General features: G+C 46.6%; 1 long non-coding RNA gene across 1 annotated transcript; it reads right to left on the bottom strand.

Annotated features, from left to right (window-relative positions):
- Nucleotides 1-799: 799 nt before the first annotated feature.
- LOC132597196 (uncharacterized) lies at nt 800-3,662 on the bottom strand. The gene is made up of 3 exons (XR_009563609.1): nt 3,285-3,662; nt 2,486-2,694; nt 800-1,453 (listed from the first exon to the last, which is right to left on the bottom strand). It is a non-coding gene; the product is annotated as an uncharacterized lncRNA (long non-coding RNA).
- Between the last annotated feature and the right edge of the window lie 16,869 nt (nt 3,663-20,531).

Genomic DNA, 20,531 nt, shown 5'->3' with positions numbered 1-20,531 from the left:
CGTCTCTACTCCCATACTCCCTCTTTCCACCCCCCAGTCCTCTGTGCACACTAGCTATCAGACTGATGGATCCCACTGCTTGTATTGTGTGACACTCCCGCTCAACAGCCTTCAATGGCTCCCTATTTCCTCTGCATGAAATCTCTTCTGCCTGGCTCTCAGGGACCTCCTTGGTCTGGCTCGGCCTCAACACCATAGTTTCCTACTGTGCTTTAGACCACTTCTACCCCTTTAATCAAGTTGTTCTCCTCACCCAGCTCAGACAGTGTAGGACAGGGCATGGAGGTGAAGATGAAATTTGGAGCCGGAAGACCCAGTATGAGTCCCAGCTCCACCATTTGACCTCTCTGAACCCAGTTCCGCGTGGGTAAAATGGGAATGATAAATAAAATCCACTCCATAGGGTTGGCATGAGGATTAAGTGTATAATAAGGGTTAAAGTACTTTATAAATTGTAAAGAGCTAAAGGAATGACAATTATTCGTATCTAGTCATGATTCCTCTCACCTCCAGCACTGCCTTTGACCTCATGATTCCTACACGTGGTCAAACTCAACTCAAGTCCTGCCGCCCATAGAAAACTCATGCCTGATAACTCGAGTTCTCACTGACTAGCTCTTAAGGCGTCACCCATAAAATGTGTTGTTTTGTTCACTGTGTCTTGCACATGTTAGCCTTAGAACTCCAAGCCTATAGCTATTTACTTGTATACAATATAATACAAAAAATCAAGTTACTTACAATTTCAAAATAAAGACATTTATAACAGCAAAGCTCGAGATACAAATGGAGGGGAAAATCAGAAACACCACTGAGGGAAGCAAAGGACAATTATGTTAGATACCTAGGTTAAGCTGGCGACCGCAGTTACGTCCCCTTGGGGATAATCATCATTTTCCCTTCTTCACATTTTTGTAGAGGAGAGACTTGTATTCCTCAGCCCACAAAAGGGGAAGGCTGGAACTTTCCCATCTCTCTCCTTCTTGGGAGGAGGAGTAGCTAGTGAGATGCGTGAGGGCTACCAGGAGAGGGTCACGGGGTCGGGGCACTGTGATGCAGTCACTGCCTTGTGCTCCTTGGTCTCTTCAGAGCAGAACAGGTTCCTGCTCTCTGCCCCCGCTGGATTTCTGTAAAAAGCCATCTGCACAGGGAATCACTCCTCACTGCCCACCCCCTCTCCCCCTCTACCACTTTCTGTTGCTTCTGCTCCACCGGCCTCCTAGAAGCAGGCCATAATCTTCTCTTGCAGTAGCTTGAGGAAGTAGACTCAGCATCTATCTGGCGGAACACGGAGGTCCCAAAGTCAGGCTCAGGGAGGGAGCAGGGAGTCCCATCCCATTCCCCAATACGGAGGTTAAAAGAGAACCTGCAGTTTTGGAAACTTCTTTGCAATCAGTGAAACTGATACACTGATGTGCGTTCAGCTGCTGGTCCTGGAACGAGTTCCCAATCACTGCAAAAGAGGAGGAGAGACGGTTTTACAGCCCTTTCTGCCAGCGAACACAAATGTGGGCTGTGAGCTTCTTGATAGCCTGGGTATCATTATTTGATAAAAAATGGAAATATAGCTGAAGTTAAAGAGGGATGCGTCCTGATATAAGGGACATTGAGTAACACAATGGATGGGTTGTCACTGATGGTTTAGCAGAAGATGCCAAAAGTATCTTTTCTGTTGTTTGGTAATAGCCCATAATCAACGTTAAGGGAATGTATTAACTTATAATTCAGTGTAAAGGAACTACACTAAGGCAATTCAAACCTATTTCTTTGTGTTGACCCAATCAGAAGGACAGGGCTTAATTCATTATTTCAATCATGTTTTTGACGAGAGATGAATAGCACACGATTTAGAATTAAACTCATGCATTCCCACATAATGCAGAAATAAAAATTGATATGACCCTGGAGACCTGAAACTAACACAACATTGTAAATCAGCTATACTCCAATATAAAATAAAAATTAAATTTAAAATAAATTTATTAAGTAAAAAACAAACAAAAAAATCAATATGACCCTTTGGAAAACAATTTGGCAATATGTATTGAGATATCCATAATGCTTAATAATGCTTCTCTCTTAGCAATTCCACTTCTGGGAATTTGTCTTAAGAAAAACAAATGTTTTAAAAGTTATATGCTTAAATGTATTAAGTAGATCATGGTACATCAATGGTGAAAGATTGTGCAGTCGTTTGAAATGAAATTTATGTTGCCATCACGTTAAAAAACAAAGTGGATTATTACAATGATTATAATCATGTAAAATCATGAAAGAAAAGGAAGAAAAATATGAAATAAGAAGAGTGATTTTCTCTCACCTTTTCTGTATTTTTCTATTTTTTAAAGCACTTATATTATAACTGGAAATAAACTTTATTATTAATGTATATAATTAGCTGTCTACAGATCCTACTACTTTTTGATACCAGCCTGGTAGACAACAGAGCTGGCATTCTGCTACAGAAATTAAGAGCTATACTTACTGCCTCACCCAGGTGATGGGGCATCTCACTTCCACCCAGAAGGAAACTTGCCGTTGCTGGTGGGCAGGACATAGCTTTTCCTAAACTAGGAGTTTTGGAGGTGACTGGGCACATTTGGCCATCTCACTTCAGCTGTGGACTCCCTGAGCAAGAGACAGAGTCTTCCACTTCTTTGATTTAGTCCCCAGGGCTTGATTGTAGCTTGTCACCTGCCAGGGGACCAACAAGTTGTTGGTTTGATCGGTTAATCTAATGATTTGTCTTGCTGGTTCTCTAAGATCATCTTAGGTACTCAGTCCATCGTTACTGAGGGACTGAATGATGAAATAGACATCAGTGAACCTTTCTGGGAAGTACTAAAAGAAGACGAAACTCTTACATATGTTTCCAGGTCCAGCTCAGTGGTCCCCGCAGACCACTCTGCCCTCGCTGCCCCCCACCCCAGCCCCACATCCCCCTGTGACCTTGCACAGACCATGACTGTACACCTGACCCATGACCCCAGCCTCAATGCAATTGGTTTACTTTTCTGACCCCCTTCACTTGACTCTGAGCTTCTTGAGACAAGGTTTTACATTTTGCTCATTTTTTATTAAATCTGCCTCTAAGGTTATTAGCAGAGGATGGGACATAATTCATTCCATATGGCACATAATAGGGGTTCAGCAAATGCTTGCGATCGAAGGAACAAATGAACACAGGACAGGATATCTCAAATACCAACGAGTCATCCAGCCCCAGGCCAGGTGTGCTCTCTGAGGGCTCAAAGGAACCACGGAAGAATTGGCTCAACTCTCACCACACTTCACTGCGATGCATCCTTTACTTGTTTCTCTTCCCTTCTAGGTCGCAAATGCCATGAGGGCAGGAGCTGTGTCTGCCTTATTCACCTCAAACTCCAGCAATCACACAACGCCTCCAACTCGATAGATTTCTGTTGAAGGAATGAATGGATGACAAGGGACTCCAATTTTCGGTTTTGATTTCCTCCAACTGTGATTACTCACTGAACACAAGGGCAGATCACAAATAGTGCTGCGCAGCCTGCCCTTCCCCACCCTTTCTCTTGGTTGTTACTAAGACCTAAGGAGAACTGTGCGGAGCTGGCGGGGCTTTCTCTCCTCAGCTGACGATTACCCGGCCACTTGAGCAAGAGCCATAGCAGGCCCTCCACCAAAGGAGCCTCGGAGGAGAATGTGGGTCTTCCCCAAGCAGGTATGAGCAACAGAAACAATTCGCCCCTCCCCCCCACCCCGATGTCCTTGGAATTGTACCTACGTCTTCAAACTTCCTAATACAAACGACTTCCTTAGAAAAGACGGGGAAATAGCAAAAGAAAGGAGATTCCCTGAAGCTTTGAGACAAAATCGGTTAGGGGACAAAGGGCTCTCTCCTTGCATCTCGCCAAAAGATGTCCTAGGCTGTCCCTTGCTCCGCTCCACGTCAGCCCTGGTCTCAGTTATAAATACACGGAACTCTGGGCCAGGCCAGACCTCTTAACTCGCTTGTGCATTCACTGGCTCCAGCTCTCAGTGATGCAGCAGCCTAAAGCAGGCATTCTCCAACTTAGTACCTAAGAATCCACAGGCAGATCCCCGGGACCCAGTCCTGAGACTCTGGATCAGCAGGCTGGGGATGAGAGCCCGGAATCTGCATTTTAATTCCCCCAGGTAATTCTGAGGTCGAGTGCCTAAGGTCTCTGCTTTGAAAGTGGCTCTTCTAGTCCCAGGATAAAACTCTCCTCCTTGCTTCTCCAGGCCACTGGTTGAGCTCTCTTCTTCCCCGTGACTCTCTCAAACTCCGGCAGCAGACTTCTCCTTAGGCACGAGTCACACTAGTACCACTGAACTGTGACACCGTCTTTATTTCCCCAGCACATCACACAGTACGTGGTCTAGAGCAGATATTCAGAAAATGTCTGTTGAATTAAGGAATGAATAAGTGAATGAATGAGTGAGCAAATGAATAAATTTAACATCACCACACAGAATAATTACCCCCCTTTCAGTTTCTCCCCAGTTTTTCCAGCTCTAACTTGAGGAAAACATGACTTGCTATTCAAGATCATTTTTTGCTCACAGACATAGAGAACAAACCAGTGGTTACCAGCAGGGAAAGGGGTGGGGGAGGGGCAATAGGAGTAGAGCTGTAAGAGGTACAAACTATTAGGTATAAAACAAGCTATAAGGATAGATTGCACAACACAGGGAATGCAGCCAATATTTTATAATAACTATAAATGGAGTATAATCTTTAAAAATTGTGAATCACCGTATTGTACACCTGTAACTTATATCAATAATATTATACATCAACTATATGTCAATTTAAAAAAATAAAGAACAATAGAAGAAAATTTAAAAAAAAATTAAGGCCACACTTATTTACAAGTTAATTTTAAATTTAAAAAAAAAATAAAAAGATCGTTTTCCATTCTCCTTGTCTCGGCAGTGTCTCTCAGAGGCACTGACTGGGAAGCCAGCACCAGTGGAGAAAAGCAGGTCCACAAATACAACCTAAAAGAGACCCTCTGGTCATCTGCTAAAGCCCAGAAAATATCGTTTTCCACATCAAAGATTTGTGGATCAAAGACATCCACGGTATTGCTGCTGTGGTACCCATGCTGGAGAAATGGTGCCAGAAGCTTCTCTTCCTTGCAGGGAAGCCCTAGTCAGCCAGGTCAGATTTGGGAGAGGATGGGAGGCCGATGGTTTGCTCTTCTCCGATCTACTGCTGAGAGAAACCTTGGACTGGAAATCCCAGTGGCAGGTTAATGGTGAATTTTGAATTAAAACACAATAAGCTCCTCATTCATTCCCCATTCACACCTTCCTTTCTTGAGGCTGAAGAAAAGAGGAGGGAGGGGAGATAAATTAGGAGTTTGGAGTTAACAGATACATACCACTGTATATAAAATAAACAACAAGGTCCTACTGTATAGCACAGGGAAATATATTCAATATCTTGTAATAACCTATAATGGAAAAGAATCTGACAAAAAACATATGTGTGTGTGTATATATATATATATGTGTGTGTGTGTGTGTGTGTGTGTATAACTGAATCACTTTGCTGTACACCTGAAACTAACACAACACTGTAAATCAACTATACTTCGATAAAAAAGAAGACCCCTTCCTCCTTGGCAAGACTGCCCAGGCTTAATCAGAACCTTAAACCTCTTTCCTTCACCCATGTTGGAAGCACAGTGACCGTGATTAGAATAGTCTGATGTAAGCGCCGCTTGCGATGAAAAAGTCGCTGACAGAGAGTGCAAGGTGACACCATGAGAACAGCCGGAGCTATGAGGTCATTTAGTCCAACAGGTAGGCTGTTCTGTTTTCTCAGCCCTGACATTCGATGCCCCACCAGTTATTCAATAACCAGAAATGAGGTGGGTCCCACAAATTCCTGCATCTCCTTGGGGATGGAGGGGGAGGAGCTGTGCTTTCTTGATCAAGGGCACCCTAGGAGAAGCCAGAGCTGGAAACCTGCCCCCAGGAGGATGGGTGGATGAAACAAAATGCAAGAAGGATACTCAGAAGCAAGTGGCATCATTTCTGTGGCTACATCACATTTAACCCAGACAGTCATGCCCTGCTCCTAGACGGGAAAGTGAAACTCACCCCCCAGACTGAGCAAATGTGCAAACTCTCAGGTCAAAAGAAGTAGCTAGGGCTTCCCTGGTGGTGCAGTGGTTGAGAGTCCGCCTGCCGATGCAGGGGACACGGGTGCGTGCCCCAGTCCGGGAGAATCCGACATGCCGCGGACCGGCTGGGCTCGTGAGCCATGGCCTCTGAGCCTGCGCGTCCGGAGCCTGTGCTCCGCAACGGGAGAGGCCACAGCAGTGGGAAGCCCGTGTACTGCAAAAAAAAAAAAAAAAAAAAGAAGAAGAAGTAGCCACTCCTCAGCAAATTTGTTTTTGAAAAAATGAGGGGGGAAGTTACTATATTATTTGTTTGTGGAGAGGTTTTTTGCTTCTGTATTTGTATGTTACTACGCAACATATTCCATACATATGACCCAACATACAAAGGTTTGAGAGCTTTAAATACATGAAATATTTTTATGAGATACTGTAATTAATGCTTCAAAAAATAAGTTCAACCAAACATATTTTCCTGTGACCATTTCCTAGAGGTTAAAGGAAAAAGAGGTTGTAGGTTTTTTTCCAGGCATAATATTACAGGTGGGGTGATGTATTAGTATCCCAGGGCTGCCAAAACAAAGTACCACAAACTTTGGTTGACTTGAAACAACAGAAATGCATTGTCTTGTGAGAGTTTTGGAGGCTGGAAGTCTGCCATCAAGGTGTCAGCAGGGCCATGCTCCTTCTGAAACCTACAGAGGAGAATCTTCGCTTCCCTGTCCAAGATTCTGGTGTTTGCCAGTATTCCTTAGTATTCTAGGCCTGTAGAGGCATCTCAGCAGTCTCTACCTCCATCATCACATGGCCATCTTCTCTCTCTGTGTCTCTTCTTCTCTTTTTACGAGGACGCCAGTCATTTTGGTTTTTTGTTGTTTTTTAAAAAAATATTTATTTATTTATTTGGTTGCACCGGTCTTAGTTGTGACAGGTGGGCTCCTTAGTTGCAGCTCATGGGCTCCACAGTTGCGGCTTGGCAGCTCCTTAGTTGTGGCACGTGAACTCTTAGATGCAGCACGCATGTGGGATCTAGTTCCCTGACCAGGGATCAAAGCTGGGTCCCCTGCATTGGGAGCATGGAGTCTTAACCACTGCACCACCAGGGAAGCTCTGCCAGTCATTTTGGATTAAAGGCCTACCCTACTCCAGTATGACTTCACTTTAGCTTAATGACATCAGCAACAAAGCTCTAACAATGCTAATTTTCAAATAAGGTCACATTCTGAGGTACTGGGGGTTAGGACTGAAACACATTTTTTTTAGGGGACACAATTCAACCCATAACAGGTGATGACTACCAACAGCTATAAGCCCAGCTCATAAAAGGAAAACACAAAGGCCACAGAATTGATACAGCTCCAGTCAGTCTTGGGAAGGCCCTTAGCTACAGATACATCTGTGATTCCTCCCAAAGAGGGGAACAAGCCATTCTCTGATCAATCCTTTTAGCAAATATTCACTAAGCAACTACTACGTGTCCTACATATGCTGTCTGTGGGTGAGAGAGATAAGACAAGGTCCCAGTTATTGGTGGTGAGTAGTAGAAGATACTGGGTAGTATTTTAATTCTTCATTCCACTGCCTCCAGCCTACCCCACTGAACTGTGAGCAGTTTAAGGGGCAGGTACTTTCCCTGCCTGTGCAGCAGCTCCCCCATACCCAAAATCCTTTGTGGAATCAGGTAGCAAGGAGCTTTTGGGTAGAGAAAAACCAGCATACAAGTGGTTAAAGGACAGCGTGCTACAGGTCAGAGGAGGCAAAGTCCAAAATCCCGGGAGGCACAAGGGAAGACTCATAAGATTTTTCCAGCTGCAGAGGATTTTTGAGACCATCTTAGTGGATGGCTTCAAACTTGAACACAAAAAACCAATAGAACATTTTCTTTGCAAAAAATCGTGTTAGGACGTACAATGTGTGAACAGGCAAAAGACAGATCCTTCTGGTGGAAGGAAAACAGGGCTAGGGAGAGCCCCTCCCACTCAGCGCAGCTCCAAGTTCTGTCCCTGAGCTTCCTGGGAGGAAACTCCTCCCTAGGCATTTTCTGAAAACCATTAGACTACCAATGGGCAAACTGAGGCCCAGAGAGGTGGTAACGAATACCATGTTCAGCGACATGCATCCATGGCAGAAGCAGGATCAGAACTCAGATCTTTCTCTGACTTCCAAGGTGAAGCTGCTGCACTACCTCATGCTCTCAGGGTGAGGGGACAAGAAGAGGCATCTTCACACCCTCTGATCTTGACTCTACTTTCCTATGGCCTCTGCCTGGTCCCCACATTGCATCTCCTGGCAGGGACATATCCAGCACCAGCCCCTGGGCGTGTGCTCTAATCTTCTTCTCCCGGAGGCAGGGGAAGGGACTCAGTGACGTTCTGGGTCTCTTCCAGTCCAGTGATACTGCGGCTCCAATTAGGCTGCCTTTCCCTGTAACCCCGATGTCACCTTCTAAGCTACCCGGGACTTACTCCACTCCATTCCTTTAGGGAAGAGGAAAATCAAGGCTCATGAGACACAAATGGGGAGTGGCTTCTTCACAGGTTTGCTCTGAATCCAGCTTTTTCTCATCCACATAATTGACAGAGAGAGTGTAAGTTGGGGAGATACCTAGATTTCTAAAAGGAAACGTGCCCCCCAAGTATGTCCAACTTCATTTGGGACAGTTTAGAAGTCCATACTCAAGGAACAACACCCAATACTCAGTTTTCTTAGCCCAACCAATTCAACACTGAGAGAAGCTTCCTGGGATGCAGGCTCTCCTCATGAGGTGTCCTGTCTACCTCTGAGGTCAGTTTGGCCTCCATCCATTGAAATGACTCCCCAAAGACTCACTGCAACCTCTGAGGAAGGTGAGTCCAGAGTCACTTTCCTGCCAGTCAAAGGAAGGGCAGTCATTTGGAGAAATCTCCAGGGACTGTTGCCTCTAGGAGTAATGATGGGCCTTGACGTGTATGTTCAAGACCTCTGGGTTCAAGTCCAGGGTTTGCCACTTACTACTGGTGATTTGGGACCAATCTCTTGATTTCTCTTGAACCCACCCTACCGCCCATGTACATTGGGGGTTTATTCAACATTCATTCAACACACACTGAGCACCTACCAGTGCCAGGTAGAGCTGTGGTAAATTTTTCCCCTCCCTACTTCCCAGGCTATTGTGAGGACGAGACCAGCAGGGATCTGAATGGCTGTCAGTGGTGGGGATACAGGGATGCTGCTTCTATCTAACATTCCCATGGAGTGGGAGACATGTATTTCCTCAGCATGTCTTATCCCTCCAGACCTCATTCTCTGACCTGATGCCAAAACAATGTGATTGGATCTCATGTTTTTCATGATTTTCCATCACATCACCCATTTTGAGGGCTGAGCTGGCACCTGAAAAACCATCAACCATGCAAATTGGCATTCTTCCATTTTCCTATAAAAATGGTGAATGACACGAACTTAGCCTTATCACCCTGTATCCTCAGCAGAGCCAGACATACAGAAGATGCTCAATAAATGTGTTAAATGAATGAGTGAATGGGAAATGTTGCCTCCAAAGAAGGGAATTAGTCAAATTAGAGTTAAGAGGAAGGACCACTTTTCTATGGGTTTATTTTACCCATCTCCCAATAGCTTAGCATCTTTTCTAATGTATTCCTGACTCCATGAATGACTCCAGTTATGTGCTTTCTCTCTGGCTATGGCATGAAAACCCTTGGGACACAGTGTGCTGTCCAGCTGCCAGGCCCGACTTCAGTCCCCTGATCACACCGGTTACACACGCGGGAGGGGACGATGCGTGTGTCCCCTGCCACCCTCAAGCTAACCGCCAGGGCCAAGTGGAATATTTTCATCCGGCCTTTCCCCCCTTTCTTTTTCCTCTTAAGCTTCTTCTAGTGATAAAAGCTGAAGCAAATTGAAATTGGCAGCTCTGTGGTCTTCCAGCGACAGGCAAAGTACTAGAGATCATGTGAACCACACTTCTAAAAACTTAAAAAAAAATCTAATCTTGCCTCAATAAAAACGACATCATGTCACTGTAACCGGCAGGGGGGGAAAAGGCTTGAAAGTTGCTGGCAGCGGCCCAGCAGAGTTCAGGGGTTCTGTTGGCTGCGCTGAATTCCCACGGGAAAGGTAGAGGGAGAGTACTGCCTTTCAGGTGAGCCTTGGAGGCCCCAGGAAGAGTAGGAGGATGACATAGCCCCCCCTGAAATCTCCCTTCACTCTCGGCATTGCTGTTATCACGGCTCAGGGCCTGGCTTCCTCCGTCCCTGTCCCTTTTCCCACCTGCCTTCCCTCTCTATGTAGCTCTCGGCTGTGCACCTCCCTCTGGCTGGCTGACTTGGAGGGAGAGACAACAGCCAGCCTGGGACATCTCAATGGCCCAGACCTAGAGCCAAAGAGGGTGGTACCAAATGCCCCAATTCCACCCCAGTGTGGAGCCTTTGCAAACTCAGCCTTATGTGATCTGAGCCTAATACAACAATAAAAATGGCAGGTTAGCTGCAGTGGCGATAGCTACCACTGGCCCTTCTGCACAGGAGCCGCGTCAGCCCTGGGGAGGGCAGTGCTGGGAGCTGGTTCTCACAGCAGCTCAGTTTACCTTCAATTGGTAGTTGCTGGCTGCTACCAGCCATTGGCTGTTCATTAGCAATCCCCGGATGTGTATGCATGGGACCGGTAAGAGTGACTGCCTCTGGGGCAAGGTTTGGGGGATGAGGGCCACAGATGGAAGGGTTACTTTTCAGTATCTACCCTTTGTACTGCTTGAAAATCTTAACCATATGCACTTTTTAGTTAAATCAATGAACAGATAAAGAGAAATCCATTAGCAGCAAATGAACCCTCAGTGATGCCTGCCTCTCCTGACTTCTCAAACTGGGGTACACAGGACCCACAGAGGTACAGAGTGGCCCAACAAGAGGAAATCTGGAACTTCAATTTTCCTTGAAAAGTTGGGAAGAGGGAGCAGATATATTATTTTTATATTAAAAGAAATAGGAATATATGCAGAGTATAATGCAAAATGTATTTGGATGATTAAGAGGAAACATAATATTTTCATTTGTACGATATGCCATACACCAACGAGCCAGCCAACAGGCTAATGAAGTCTTCGGTGCCAGTTCTTGTGCTTCAGGGGCCCTGAGGCTGCAGGGGTTCTTGAGGTGTGTCTGTATCCAGGGGCTGCTCTGTGAAGCTGAGTCTAGTTAGTATCCAGGGACCAAGAGGGGAGGAGGTCAGAAAGTCGGGGCTGGGGGCAGCGGTGGGGCTGAGCTTTGGAGGATAGGAAGGATCTTGACTGGCAGAGAGCACTGAGCAGGGGAGTTTATGGGCATGTGTTGGTGGCCTGAGCAGAACGTGGCAGAGGAAAATGTGTGATGCGCTGCAGGGAGAAGGAAGGTGGACCCGGATGGTAGAAGACTCTGCTGAGGGGCTGTGGAGCTTAGACTCAACGCAGCCCGCCAGTTCTTCTCAAACTTGTTCCTGAAGCCCCACTTCAAGGTGGAGGGAGGAGCATACACTCCCTGGGGGGTTCAGGAGGTGGCCAGAAGCTGCCCATCACACGGGAGATCTTTCCTAGCAGTGTTAGTTTGACCTTCAAAAATACACCCAAACTCCAATCAACTCTTTGCTACCATTCTGGGCCAAGACACCTTCATCTCTTACCTGAATGAATGTCATAGCTTCCTAAGCATGATCTCCTTGCCTCCATGCTTGCCTACCCCAGAGCAACCAAAGCCATCCTTTAATAATATGAAGGAGATCATGTGACCTCTTTGCACAAACCCTTGCAGTGGCTCCTGCCTCCCTCAGAGCACAGCCAGGCCGTTAGAATGGCCCAGAGCCTGCCCCATCCAGCCCTGCCACCCTCTGCGTCCCCTCCCTCTCCCTCCCATTCCCCCTTGGTTACTTGGAGCCAATCACTCTGGCCTCCTTGTTTTCCGAGAGCACATCGGCCAGACGTGGTCCTGCCTCAGAGCCTTTGCACTTGCTGTCTCCTCTCTTTAGGAAGCTACCCCCTCAGACGTTCACGTGCTGGCTCCCTCCTCTGTTTCAAGTCTTTTCTCTGAGGCCTTTGCTGACTGTGCCATTTAAACCTGCACCTCCTGGTACTTCCTTCTCCCCATCCCTGCTTGATTTCTCTCTCTAGTACCTGTCATCTTTTAATATACTATCTTACCCATTTATTTATTTTGCTTGTCTACCTCTCCATCTAGAATGTAAGCTCCAAAAGAGTAAGGATTTTTTAGAGTTTTATTTATTTATATTTTTTATTTATTTATTTTTTAAAATTTCTGCTTTTCTACCATGTAAAGTCATGCAACTCCTCCTTAAGAAAAGTTCCATTAATAAGTATAGAAGGAATGAGGGAAATGATTAGACTACCCCAGGAATGATTGCCATAGGCAAGATCCCCTGATGGACTCTAAAATTAGCGAGCGGAAGTGTAAGCAGAAACAGAATATTTGAGTAGTCTTGAAGTAACACCCCCCAAACATTTAGGAAATACAAAGGGGAAAATCCTAACTGTACAGTGGCCAGTTCTGGTGGAAACCACCTTCACCTCGTGATCACGGTCAACAACAGCAGTGAAATATAGCAGCATTGTACAGCCCCCGACATGCTGCCCTGGAAAGGGCTCACCAGCCCTGTGCTGTTCTCCTTAGCGGCAAAGCTCCTCTGTATAGTTGTGAGAAAACATCAGACAGACCCCAGTGAAGGACACTCCCCGAAGCAACTGACTAGTACTCTTGTCGTATAATGACAGACAAGAAAAGACTGTGGAATTGTCACAGGTTGAAGGGGGACTCAAGCGACAAGATAACTAAATGGACTGTGGACCCTGGATGGGATCCTGGGACAGGATGAAATACAGTAGAAAAAATGATGAAATCCAAAACAAATCTATAGTTTGTACCAAGATTATTTTTCAGTGATCAGTCCGTCAGTGATCAGATAACTATGATCAGTCCGTCAGTGATCAGTCCGTCAGTGATCAGATAACCATGATCAGTCCGTCAGTGATCAGTCCGTCAGTGATCAGATAACTATGATCAGTCCGTCAGTGATCAGTCCGTCAGTGATCAGATAACCATGATCAGTCCGTCAGTGATCAGTCCGTCAGTGATCAGATAACCATGTCACCAGGGTGGGGTGTGTAACAGAGGTGAAGCTGGTTAAAGGGTATAAGAGAGCTGTACTATTTTTGCAACTTTTCTGTAAGTCTAAAATTGTCTCAAAAAAATTTTAAGGGTCGTTGGAGTCAAATCTGGCAGTTATTTTTCACTGAACTCTAGGCTTTGGGGCTGAAAGTAGGGAAAATAAGTCTAGGAGTTACTATTAAAAGTGGAATTGTGGGGCTTCCCTGATGGCACAGTGGTTAAGAACCCCCCTGCCAATGCAGGGGAGACGGGTTCGAGCCCTGGTCCGGGAAGATCCCACATGCCGCGGAGCAACTAAGCCCACCGTGCACCACAACTACTGAGCCTGCGCTCTAGAGCCCGTGAGCCACAACTACTGAGTCCACACGCCACAACTACTGAAGCCCGTGGGCCTAGAGCCCGTGCTCCGCAACAAGGGAAGCCCCGCTCGCCGCAACTAGAGAAAGCCCGCGCTCAGCCATGAAGACCCAACGCGGCCTAATTAATGAATTAATTTAAAGAATAATAATTTTTAGAAAAGCAGAATTGTGGAAGAAGGGTCTCCACAGTTAGTTGTTCGAGCAACAGCCCTGCGTGGCATCTTTAGAGCCCTCTTTCCCCACCGTGACCCAGTCGGTCGCCAAGACCTGAACCTCTTTAATTCATTCCCCCCAGCCCTCCAGTCCCCCTTTAATGAAGAGGGTAACGAGTGGGACTCTGGAGAAAGGGTGCCCCTAAAAGCCCATGAAGAGACTCCCTTGCAAACCACTGACACAGACTGACCAGAGAGGTGGGAAGAAAACGAAGGCACGTGACATGGAAACCAAGGGGGAAGAGTTGCCTGACCGCTCAGCAAATGAAAGGGAAAATCTATAAAACTCAAAAGGCCCAGTCGTGGTCACGCCACACAATCTTTATTCAGTGAGAGAAAGCGGTGGGCCCCGCACAGGGTATCAAAGACTGAGAGCCCACATTATCTCCAGTTTTTCCTCAAAGAACCCAGGATATTCGGGTGTTTTTCTTTTTTTAATCTCCCCCCTTTCACTTATTGTCTCAGGGTAAACACTTGTGATTCATAAATGCCTGAAGTGTGAATCAGAATTCTCCTGTTCAAACCAGCAGAGGCCATATCCAACAGTAGCCCACAAGGTATTATTAATCATTAAATAGGCACATATAAGAACACTCAGGTGAAGGAGCCATTTTTCTTTTCTTTCTTGTCTTTTTTTTTTTTTTTAAGGAAATTAACAAAGCCCAAACCTTGAGTTTGAACTGTTTAGAAAAAAAAAATGTGATTTTTGTTTGTTTGTTCCGCTTTTGGTTTTGGGGTGCGTTTTGGTTTTTCTTTACCACTAAAGACTTAGTCAAATTCAAAGCAAAAAGAGCAAATATTTCAGGTGGGAAAATGTTCTTTCCTTTGGAGTCTTCCTTCAGCCATTAAACAATGGCCTGAGTGTCAGATTGCAGCAATCGCTTTTTCCACATTCACATGCCCAAGAAAAATGGATGTACTCAGCCATGGTTGGTCAGTGCAAGAGTCCCTGGCAGCATTGCTATGCTGTAGCCATAACCCGGGTGCAAACTCGCAGGTGGGGAAGCTTGGACCACACCTGCTCTATCGAAGAAGAAACCGAGTCATGTCAAACATGCCTTAAGCACAACCATCCAACCGTCACAGGGCCTCCCTCTGACCGTCCCTTCTCCTATACACACTAAGGTCCCCTAGGTTCAAAACTGGGGCTCCTCCCTGTATGGAAGGTAAATCAATGGCATCACCTTCCAAAGATGAAAAATGCTAAAACATTAGCGACTTAAAAATAATATTTCGGGCTTCCCTGGTGGCGCAGTGGTTGAGGGTCTGCCTGCCGACGCAGGGGACACGGGTTCGTGCCCCGGTCCGGGAAGATCCCACATGCCGCAGAGCGGCTGGGCCCGTGAGCCATGGCCACTGAGCCTGCGCATCCGGAGCCTGTGCTCTACAACGGGAGAGGCCGCAGCAGTGAGAGGCCCGCGTACCAAAAAAATATATAATAATAATAATATTTGTTAGGAATTCCCTGGTGGTTTATTGGTTAGGACTCCAGGCTTCCACTGCAGGGGGCCTGGATTCAATCCCTGGTTGGGGAACTAAGATCCTGCAAGCCACGTGCCACGGCCAAAAATTTTTTTTTTTCTTCTTAGGAAGCATCTCTGATAAAAGATACCTAAATAGACAGATGAACAATCTAGGACCTGCCATTGTAGGCCCACAGAACTACGATGGTCATGTGTCCCAGTTTTTATGCCAATTGTCCTGACATAATTGTTAATAGCATTAGTTTTCACTCTCAAAAGTGTTCCAGTTTAGACCATAAATTATACGGGCACCTACAAGCAGGAAAGGTCTCAGACGTTCATCTTTCCCATTCATCTTACCTCATGGAAGTGTGACTGGCATCCAGGGAGGGCCTGCCCATGTTTACTCTTTTGGATGAAGTGTCCCTCTACAGCCCTTCCGGTCCCTCGTGTTGTCGGCGAGCGGGAATAAATCCACCTCCAGTCCACATCCTGTGTGCCTGGCCCCCGCCGATGCCCTTGCCTCCATCTAGAGCTCTACTTTCCGTGGGCCTGAGGCTCATTTTAATTATTCCAGGCAGGGCTACACCAAGGTCTGCACCTGCCCACAAACAAAGCCACCAGAGTGCTTAGATGGTAGAGACCCTCCTCCCTGGAAAAGAAGAAGCCAGCTAATTTTTTAGGTTCCTCCTGGTCCCACAGCCTTTTATTCATAAAAGACTGCTGAAGCTTTTGATTTGTCAAATACCTGTGGACCAATTATCACAGTGGTTGTCCATCCATTTCTTTGAGAATATTAACATATGAATATTTTTTAAATGAATGAGTGTCTATCTTGTATGCCAGATATAAATATAAACATATATATGGCATATATATAGCAATATGATAAAAGCATCTGAGAACTTATATTTTATGTACAATATGCCTGGCACTGTTCTAAACATATTCCATATATTAGTCCTCCTAACAATCCTATAAGGTAAGTACTATGAATTTCTGCCCATTTAACAGGCAAGTAAAGTGAGGTACAGAATAGTCATGTCACATAGCTAGAAAGTGAATAAGCTGGAACGTGAACCCAGGCAGTCAGGCTCCAGAGCCTTTGCTTTTTAGCCACCCTGAACATATATAGAGATATGCGCTCAACATTCCTAACAAATAATCAACGGGTCAGTCAAATCTCAGCTGTAAAACATTGAGGAAGGTGCTATTTAAATATAAGAGGCCATTTCACCTCGACTTTACAGCCCCCTTTATCAATAATACTCGGCATCGTAAAACAACAGGTGTGTTGGGGGTACTCTATAAAAACAGGTGTTTTTGTGTGCTGTATTGACACTTTTTTAACCCAGTGTGTCTGGGCGTGATTCCTACCTATTCTTGGTTACACGCAATCTTCCACGAGGGGCTGGCATGCAGAGGGAGAGTGAGGGCAGGAGAAGAGGTGAGCAGTGGTCCTTCCTGGGGACCAGGTGTAGGCTTCCGCACCTCCCGGTGACTGCCCACCAGACTCACCTTTCCCAGGTATCCTCCTTGTTTTCTTTCCCAATTTTCCAGCAGGACCAGTGATCTCTCCCGTGGCCTTTTTCCTTTCCATCTGCTGCCCAGTGGTGGAACCTGCCTGCTTACATCTTACTTATTAACTATACGTAGATATGGCAGACTGCGATTACAGTAGAATTGTTTGGGAGCTCAGTATCTCGCTCCTTCCCACGTACCTTACCCTGGGAATAGCTTTGTACTTTCGTATTGCCGTGTGCTGGTGTGTCTTTAATAACCATCAATAAAGATAGGCCTGGGAAAACACAGCCAGCCGTAGATTCCTCTCAATTCTCCTGATTGCAACATAGGAGAGCTGTCCGCAGGGGTGTCCCTGCTGCCCAGAGGTGCTTACCCAGAGGCGTCAAAGTAAACCCACTCCTTGGACTCAGCAACCGAGGAAAATTTAGAAATGTACCCTGACCCTCTCAGGGGTCCATTGAATCGCCAGTAAAACATTCTTTTAAGTTGAAGTTCACTCGTGCATTTATTGTCCAATATTTGGGGGTGCTGACTCTGTGAAAGATATTATAACTGACACCGTAAGGAGTTTCTTTGCTTCTTTATCAGAGAAGCAATAGAGATGAAGAATGTGGAGAGTAAAGGGGCAATTTTTATAATATAAACCTGGGATGTTGCCCCTCTGCACAGATGGATAGCATTTGAATAGCAGGAAAGGATGGAAGTAACTGCCAAAATAGACATGTAGTTTTGCCCTCCACATAGTAGGTGCTTGCAAATAGTCATTGACCTGAATTAAGTTGAACAGGCGATTGGAGATTGGGCGGCTTTCACCCCTACAAGACTGTCTGGCTGCCATCCACACAGGTTCACTCCATACACAGAAGACAAGCTGCGACTCCACCCTCTGTCCAGATGACTTGGAGTTCTAGACCAAGTCCAGGGCTGTCCCAGGGGCCGGGACTTTGAGGGTAAGTGAGGAGGGTGTAGAGGGTTGAATAGCCCCCCAGGACAGGGAGCTCAAATACTTGAACGTGAGTACCAGGTCCCTCTGTGACTGTGGGAGCCTGGTGAGATAAAGGCCACAGCTGGATCCGTGGGGATGAGACCCGCATAGCTTGGCAACCTGCTCCAGGAGACAGCCCACGCTCAGGGACTTTATCAAGAGAGCTCCATCGGTCAGGCAGGAGGTGTCACCACTCACAGCCTCCAGGCTCCTCTCCGATTTCAGTCAAGGGGCCTGTAGAAGCCCAGCCCTGCAAAAGGAGCTTCCTCTCCCCTACTTTCCAGAGTAGAGGCAGAGTTGGGCTGAGGGGACCCAGAATGCACTGCAATATGTGGGCAGTTGCCCACACGGTCAGGAAGCTGGAGATGAACCCTGGGTCCTCGGTCCTTCCCCTGGCACTAGAAGAATTTGATGTGCTTGCCTCCCCCTCCGCTGAGTCACCCTGCCGCCTCCTCTCCAGGACGACCACCCTCAGACTGGCTACAGAGCAGGATGCAGTCTCCATACTGCCCCCATTCCCTGCCATCACCCCCAAACAATCCCACCGCTTTTTCCAGTCTGTGGGCTCTTGTGTTATGCCTATAGCAATACAAAAGCATAGAACAAATAACCAGTGAGGAAGAGTGATACCAGTTCCAGAATTCTACAAGCGCCCTCAGGCACAGACCCGGTCTCCCTTCCTGAGATTTTCCAGGAAGCCCCTCAGAAGATACCAGATGCTGAACTAAGCAGCTCAGCCCAGTGAAAACTATGCTCATCACCTTTCCATGTCCTTTCCGGAACCTGCTCAGTCATCTTCCTGCTAAGTGGGATTCCTTCCCTTCACCTTCTCCACCCTGGCTTCCTGCCACAAGAAAGTACCCTTCCTCCTTGCTCCCCGCCCAAGATGCGTCCTGCGGATTACTGATACTCTCTAACAAATTGACAGCCATCTCCCTTCTTCCCTCTGTTCCAGTTTCTTGACATCTTATTCTTGCCGGTGGCTGAGAAAGGAAAGTTTGTTCTCTCCCAGCCTCTAAGCTCCCTGCCCTGTTTCTCTAGAGGTAAAACTTTCCAGGAAGCTTGTCTATCCTATATCCTGTGCCCTCAACAGCCCATGGTCTCCTGAACTAATCACCTGAATCCTCTCTCTCCCCATCCCTGGGCCTTCCACCACGTCTTTCTAGGCTAGGTTATAAGGCTATATATGAGGACAGAATGCTGTAATGAACTATAAAGTGCTTTGTCCACTGTCAAATACTACAAGGCAAGAAGACAGGTGCCCTCCAACTCTGTGGAAGAGACCAGAAGCTCCCGAAATGCTAGAACCCACCAGAGTCTTAAGTGGCAGTTGTGGCAGCTGCCCGGACTGTCTTTTCTTGTTCCCTAAACCTGATACATAAAAGGAAAATGTATATCTCACATGCAAATACCATCTCTCTACCACTTGGAAAAATTCATTCTTTTTCTCACCTCTCCCTCTGCTTTTCTGTGTGGCCCCGGCGAGCAGCTTCCTGTCTCCTGGAACTCAGAAATCAAGATCTCTTCTTTTCCAGAGGTCACCGGGTGGTGAGCAAATTCTAGAGGGAATCACGGTGCAGCAAGCCTGGCATTTAACCACGCTGTGTGCTGTCACACCACCACACTCGCCCACCAGCAGGTAGCTCTGATTCTTAACCGGAAAATCCATCTTTGGTGGTAATGTTAGTCACTTGCTGTAGATGATATTTCAAAACATTCTTCTCATACAGATACAGAGGGGCGGGTTTCTGGACTGGTGGGTAGGAAACTCGAGCCTAATTCTGGCCTTCTCCTCCCTCTCTGGGGAGGCTGTTAAACCTTAGTCCAGTCATTTCTTCCTAGGTTCAATTTTCCTATGCATTCAATGAACGGACCCGTTAAGCCACCTGTTAGGTCTCTTACTTTGCCTCCCCTACCCCTTTCCTATAAGCCGAGGAAAATAAGCAAGGGTAACAATGACAGCGACTTTGATTTTAAATATGCCTTATACACTCATCCCATATCACTTTCTGGCCCTAGGTTTTATCCAAATGATTCTCTTGGTTAGCTGCATTGTTTTTGTTTTTGATTTTTTGAGAAGCTTGATCTGATGTCACAATTTGAGCAGCTATCAGCAAGCCCAGCAAACCCATGTCCTGGGTTTAAAGGGGCTAAGACTTCCCCCCACCTTCCTGAGTCTTCCAGAGGCCCCTACAGGCACCAGCCCCCGTGCAGTTCTGAGCCTTTTACACACAAGGGTGCAAGTCAGCAACCGTGCAATCCCTCAGAAATGCCCGCCTTCATCCCTGGGCTTGCAGGCTTGCCTCACTGCAGCCCTGCTCAGAGAGTAAAAGGTTAGTTGAGAGCACATTTAAAGCCTGCCCGCCATGGCTGCTGTGGCCAAATGTGGGAGTTAAGCTGTCCCCGGTGCCCTGCCCCCGCCCCATGGGAAAGGCTTTCCTGGCAACCATCCTCTTTTTGGGCCCATTAGAAAAGTGCACATTCCCTTGGTCCCACTGGCTGTGGTCAAGTTTTCCAAAGGGCTGGGGGGAAGCAGAAAGCATTACAGCCTGCTAGGAGCCAATGCTGAAAAGTTTCTGTTTTTCCACCGTCACCCGCGATTTGCAGTTCGAGGTCCCAGCTTGGCCAGAAACCAACTAGGCAGTTTTGTTTAGAGGTAGCAACTTATTTTTATCAAAGATGGAATGCAGAGTTGCGGTCGTTTCGAAT

Source organism: Globicephala melas, chromosome 4 (assembly GCF_963455315.2).
Source record: "Globicephala melas chromosome 4, mGloMel1.2, whole genome shotgun sequence".
NCBI lineage: Eukaryota > Metazoa > Chordata > Mammalia > Artiodactyla > Delphinidae > Globicephala > Globicephala melas.
The sequence above is the reverse complement of the archived record's forward strand: the minus strand, read 5'-3'. Positions and strand labels throughout refer to the sequence as shown.